Source organism: Ptychodera flava, chromosome 16 (genome assembly GCF_041260155.1).
Source record: "Ptychodera flava strain L36383 chromosome 16, AS_Pfla_20210202, whole genome shotgun sequence".
NCBI lineage: Eukaryota > Metazoa > Hemichordata > Enteropneusta > Ptychoderidae > Ptychodera > Ptychodera flava.
The window spans coordinates 24027630-24034752 of NC_091943.1; positions in this window are offsets into that span (position 1 = coordinate 24027630).

Below are 7123 nucleotides of genomic sequence, written 5' to 3' on the forward strand. Positions count from 1 at the left end.
ACACCTTTGGTGCTTCGCACCACGGTGTCCAAAAAGTGCATCTGGCATCGAATACACTTGCCAATAATAACCATGGACAATACTTAAAGACATGATATGTTGATGAACGCTTCACTAAGAAAAAAATCTAGCAGTTTGGCATGATTTTCTTGGCAGAACATCCAACTGTACTTCGAAACATCAAACAATAATGAAAGACATTACAATTACAAAAACGTTACAATTTATTGAGCTTTAATGGCTCTAAACATCACGTGGATATCATCATACAGCAAGCGTAGGAAGAGAGTGGCACTCGTGCCAATCTCCCATCGTTTTAATAACCAGTGTCCTCGCTTATAAAAACTTAAAGTCAACCTACTGAAAAGTCTAAAATGCAATACAATAGTGAGGATAAAATAAACGTAAATAATATACACATCAAACTAGATATAAGGTAGTATCGATACAAAACAAAAAAGTACATGTCTAATAATACACTGTCATACAATAACACTTACTAAAGGTACGTTGAAAACAAATAAAATCATACAATTACTTAAGAAAATACTTACTTACCCTAAATTTGAAAATACACAAAATCTCTATATGAAACTTCATCAAGAAAAGTGTGAATATTCATTGAAGACTGGGAAGTTTGTGATTTCGGTAAAAGAGTGTGAGTATGATAGACAATAGGGTAAAGGTATTATTGGCTTAGGGTCACCATGGCAACGACCGGTAGGCACCCACCACTGGACTGCAGCAATAGTAGGCGAGCGGCAGGCTCACCTATTTTTCACACTTAATGTACCCACCTTACATACAGCCACATCATACATCATTTGAAAGCTTATCATCTCTGCTTCCAGAAAATTGACGATGTGGAGCTGCCAAGTAGGGCCATAACCCCGTAATTTGCATAATTCACGTGGGTACCAAATTTGCATAAATGTGATATAAAATTAGGAAATTCATTGTTAACTACTCTAAACATACTTTTGAACTATCGAGTGATATATCAAATGAAAGGTATTTGCATGTAGAATACAAAATTGATATCAAAAAATATATTTAAAATGGTTGTATTGAAATATTTTCATATTTATATTGAAAAAAATATTTTCCCCTTTTGAATAACAATATTTTAAAAATGTGAACACATACAGCCACATAATTCAGCCTCATTACACATCATTTGAAAGCTTACTGTCTCTACTTGAAGAAAATAGACAACATTTAGCTGTCAAGTACGGCCGTACTCCCTAATTTGCATAAATCCCACGGGTACCCAATTTGCATTAATGCGATATAATATTAGATATTTAGTATTCACTACTCGAAACATACTTTTAAACTATCGAGTGATATATCAAATGAGAGGTATTTGCATGTAGAATACTAAACAGACATCCAAACAGATATTTAAATTCATTTCACTGAAATATTGTCATATTTATATCGAAAAAATATTTTCCCCTTTTCAATAACAATATTTAAAAAAAAATAATACAAAAAGCCAAATCGTACAGCATCATCATACGTCATTTGAAAGCTTACTATCTCTACTTCAAGAAAATTGACAATGTGGAGCTGTCAAGTACGGACGTGGCCCTTAATTTGCATAATTTACATGGTTACCCAATTTGCATAAATGCGATATAAAATTAGAAATGTATTAACTACTATAAACATGCTTTAAACTATCGAGTGATATATCAAATGAAAGGTATTTGCATGGAGAATACAAAATGGATATCCAAAGAGATATTAAAATGATTTTACTAAAATGTTTTCGTACTAATGTAGAACAATATACTTTCTCCTTTTGAATAACGATATTTTAATAATTTTAACACATAGAACCGCATCATACAACCACATCAAACGTTATTTGAAAGCCTATTATTTCTGCCTCATGAAAAATGACGATATGCAGCTGACAAATAGGGCTGTAATTATTTAATTTGCATAATGCACACCGGTACCTAATTTGCATGAATACGATATAAAATTACAAAAATCCATTGTTAAGTACTCTAAACTTACTTTTCAACTATCAAGTGATACATCAAATGATAGGTATTTGCATGTAGAATAGAACCATGAACTCCAAACATGTATTCAAAACATTCTTATTGAATATTTTCAATTAAATCGTAAACATCTTGACTAGTTTTTAATATTCAAAATATTGTGTAGTAAATACCAATAATGTTCACGTTATGGGGATAAATATCTGAATTTGTTTTGCAATTGATTTTTTGTTTATTAAGGATACGCAGACTGGAACCTTTCCCTGTCTAATTCCCTTATAGCTGAACAACAAGAATACATAAAACCAATTGGAACTGATTCGGGATAATTGGGTCTTCATATTTTGTTAATTTTCTAAAGCGTGTTTTGTGCTCTATAGTTGAGTGTTGAAATATTACAAGTTACTCTTAAAAACAAGTAAAAAGAAAAGCAGATGAGCTTAAATTTGCAAATTAAACCGACATTACTTCACCATCCAATTATCCCAAATTAGTTCCAATCTTGATATAAATAGCTGTGTGTTGAATGGCCCTTTTGTATTATTGATGTCATTTTTGTTTCAATTTCTCTAGAAATCTTGTTTTGATGGAGACAACATTGGTTACTACATCTGTGTTACATCTGTATTTTCACTTCAGTTATGTGGAATATGTAGACGGAAGGCACCATATTTCATTTATCGTATTTATTGCTATGTAATGAAGGAAAAGCAACTCAACACACCGTTCATATCTTCGTTGTTTGCATTTTCTGTATGATATTGTGTATATTGTCAGTGTATATTATGTTTGGCTGTTTTATATAAAGTGTTAATTAGCCATGGCGATTATTCCAGTTAACAGTAAAATACTAGCACAACTTACAAGTTGGTACCTCATGCTAAAAATACAAGTGAACAAAATGACGCCCACCAGGAAAGTTCATTTATAAGTGGATGATGCAGTCCAACCTTTCACAGATCAGAATTCATTGACTATTTTCTTAAACAAATCGTGAAGAAATAAACAACATACATCAAAGATACGACAGATTTTACACGGAAAATTGAGACAATAAAAGTTCCGGCCAATGCGACATTGGTAACACTAGACATTTTTTCAATGTACACTAATACACAGCACAATGAAGCAATGGAATCAGTCGACAGAGCATTAAATCAGGAAAGAACATCAAATGATTGTATAATCAAACAACCAACAACAAAATGCATGATAGCTATGCTGAAAATGATCTTGAAAAACAACACTTCAAGTCAACAGTGAATTTTACCGTCAGGTATTTGGGTGCGGTACGGGATCTCCAGTTTTACCAGAAATTCCCGACATTACATTTCACAAGAGAAAATGAGAATAATTCAGCAACACGCTGAACAAATATCGCTCTGACTGAGATTCAGAGACGATGTATGATTCTCATCGGAACTCAACACGAGCTTAATGAATTCATATCAAACATAAACAAATGCATCATACTTTCAAATTTTCGAAAGCTCTTCTCAAGAAATCATATCGTTAGACCTCATTATCTATAAAGGTCATCGGTGCAACAAAGAGAACATTCTCGACTGCAAAACACACACAAAACCAACAGATACATTGCGGTTCATGAAACCAAACGGCAACATTCAAGGGCCTTGTTAAATCATAGACCCTCGAGAAACGAGGGTCTATGGTTAATGCGAAACATTACGATACATTAGAACAATCATGCAACAACAAGTCAATACAGAATACAAGATATTTTCGAGATAAAAGTAATGAAATGCGAAAAAACGATTCTAAATCTTGTTTAATTTTTGCTTGGACAATCGGATGACTTTTAAATATTATTAAATTTTCCTTAAATTACTTTCAAAACCTTGGAATCGTAAAAAGTAAAAGGGCACCAAAACATTTTCAGGTCCCCTATATGCACATCAAAAACTCCAAGTACCCCTCTACAATCTCCAAAATATTTTCAAATCCAACCCGAATTCCTCCGCTCCTTACCGTTATTTGTGAGCGTAGCCCAATCACATACATAAGAAACAGAAATATAAACGTTACGATGATGCCAAATTTCACAAAATCTACAACAGTCCGATCTCCGATTCAAATGAGCGTACACAAATACAGCCTGAACGAACAGTAAACATTCTAGCTTCTGTACTTGAACAAACTGAACTTCAGTGGAACAACTTTATTGGTAACACCTACAATCATTCAATCAGTGCACATGTTCACCAAAAGAAAATGAAGGACTGATGAAGACAACTCTATTCTCGAAAGGTAGCATCAAAGGATCGCTGTGTCACATTAGTCTTGCCACCCCCTAGGGCAGGACACGTAGATTAGGGCTACGTCTCGCCATGGCAAATCAACACTATACATAAAACGGCCAAACATAACATAATATACACTTACAATATACACAATATCATACACAAAATTCAAACAACTAAGATATGAACGATGTGTGGAGCTGCTTTCTCTTATTACTTGTCACCAATTGTGTCTGCTGTCAAATTAATCTTCCCTGCACAGACCTTTGTTCCTGCCAAGGCAGCGATAACTGTGGCAACCCATTTACTCATGACAATGCTGGTGAAAAGAGGATGATGAATTCCTACAATTACTAGATTTACTGGAAATGACATGAATGATTTGGATCATGAATCATGCCATTACTTTGACTGCAGCTTACTCTGACACACTGTTTCAGCTACGGAGCTACATTTCGACAACTACAATAGTGTCGTTCATGTGGATCTTTTTGTTGCATTGATACTTTAGTTATTTTTTTAAAAATACCATTATTCAAAAGAGGAAATATTTATTTCAACAGAAATATGAAAATATTTCAGTAAAATCACTTTAAATATCACTGTTTATATCAATTTTGTGTTTTACATGCAAATACCATTACCAAAGACCATATATCACTCGATAGTGTAAAAGTGTGTTTAGAATAGTAAAGAATGGATTTTCTAATTTTATATCGCATTTTTGCAAATTGCTTACCAGTGTAAATTATGGACATAAAGGGGTATGGCCTTCCTTGATAGCTCAACATTGTGAATTTTCTTCAAGTAGATACAATACGCTTTCAAATGACGTATGATGTGGCTGTATGATAGGGCTGTATGTGTTAAAAGTTTTAAAATATTGTTATTCTAAAGGGGAAAATATTTTTTCCATATAAATATGAACATATTTCAGTGAAATCAATTTCAATATCTCTTTGGATATTCATTTTGTATTCTACATGCAACTACCTTTCATTTGATATATCACTCGATAGTTTAAACGTATGTTTAGAGAAGTTAACTATAAATTTATAATACTATATCGCATTTATGCAAATTGGGTATGCGTGTTGATTATGCAAATTAGGGGATTATGGCCCGATTTGGTAGCTCAAAATTGTCAATTTTCCTGAAGTAGAGATAATAAGCTTTCAAATGATGTATGGTGTGACTGTTTGTTGTGGCTGTATGTGTTAAAATATTTAAAATATTGTTATTCAAAAGGGGAAAATATTGTTTTTCATATAAACATGAAAATATTTCAGTGAAATCAATTTCAAAATCTCTTTGAATATCCATGTTGTATTCTACATGGAAAGACCTTTCATTTGATATATCACTCGATAGTTTAAACGTATCGTTAGAGAAGTTAACAATATTTTTCAAATATTATATCGCATTTATGCAAATTGGGTACCCTTGTTAATTATGCAAATTAGGAGGTTATGGCCCTACTTAGCAGCTCCACATCGTCAATTTTCTTAAAGTAGAGATAATAAGCTTTCAAATGACGTATGATGTGGCCGTATGTAAGGTGGGTACATTAAACTCCTAAAATAAGGCCCTTTTTGTGGATTCGCCGCTCGCCTATAGCAATTCCTCTGCCAAAATGCGAGGCTCTTTCTCTAAACGTCTCCGTAAAAACCATCAACAACAAAAACAACAACAAAACATCAACACCTAAAATACCACCAACCAAACAACTTCAAAATAAACACTAAAAATTAACACGATAAACCTCAATATCGCTATATTTCAATTCCTCGGGCAATTCGGTCATATTGGACAATTGTATCACATACGGATCAGAAGCACTGGTATTTTTAGCCACCTGAGGAGAAATCCATAACTTTTGTACGTGTACTTCACAAAAAACTTGTCATCGTAAGCTCATTTATCATTTGTCTGTGTAGTCAAAAGCCGGTAAGAAGGTGAACCACCGCTCCGCTGTATCAATCCAGGGCGAACCGCTATCCATCGCTCGCGTTGGCTTGTCGTACTTGTTCAAGGCTTGCATACGTTTCAAAATTAACTTCTTCATCCGTTTCTATGAACAATCACCCCGTCCGATATATCTCAGAGGCACGATGTTCGCAAAAACACAAATAATGGCAATTCTCCTATCTAGCACGTCAATTGCTGCAACTCGCCCTCGTCTTCTTTGGTGAAAATACATCTCCACCCGCTTTAGTGAAACTTCGATGCACCGCTACATGTCAACATGGAGTTCATCTTGCTGCGGGTTCAGTGGTTCTGCTGGTAGTATTGCCATCTCTCGTTCTTGTTGATGATTGATTCCACCAGATCTCAGTATCGCATAGACGCGCTGCTTCATTTTACCCTGATTCTCCACCAATTTGTCACAGTTGCTGCTTCACAGTTAATAAGTTGGGAGGTATTGGTCGGGGTTGGTAACGCTTTCAATAACAGAATCCGACACCAAATTGTCGGTTACATGCACTACATGAAATTTGTATCGCTAAACAGCCGCAAAAACGATTTCAAAATCAACTCTCCGGTGTCTCTACCAGCTCAGTTGTACTCTCTGTCAAAAAAGTATACGACTTAAATCGTTTCGAAATCTACATATCATAGTGATTGATTGAGACTTGTTACTTTAATTATACAATGTACCGGAAGAATGTAAAAGGTGTCAAATACTAAACTTGAGCTTGTCAAAACAGTATTAACCTTTTCTAAAAAGGCAGGGCTTGTTGACGACGTTTGTGATTATATTAAAACAATGCATCGTTCCACGTTCTCAGGATTGTTATATAGAATGTAGCGTCTTTAAATATCCAGGGTTAAGAATTGAATTCTAAA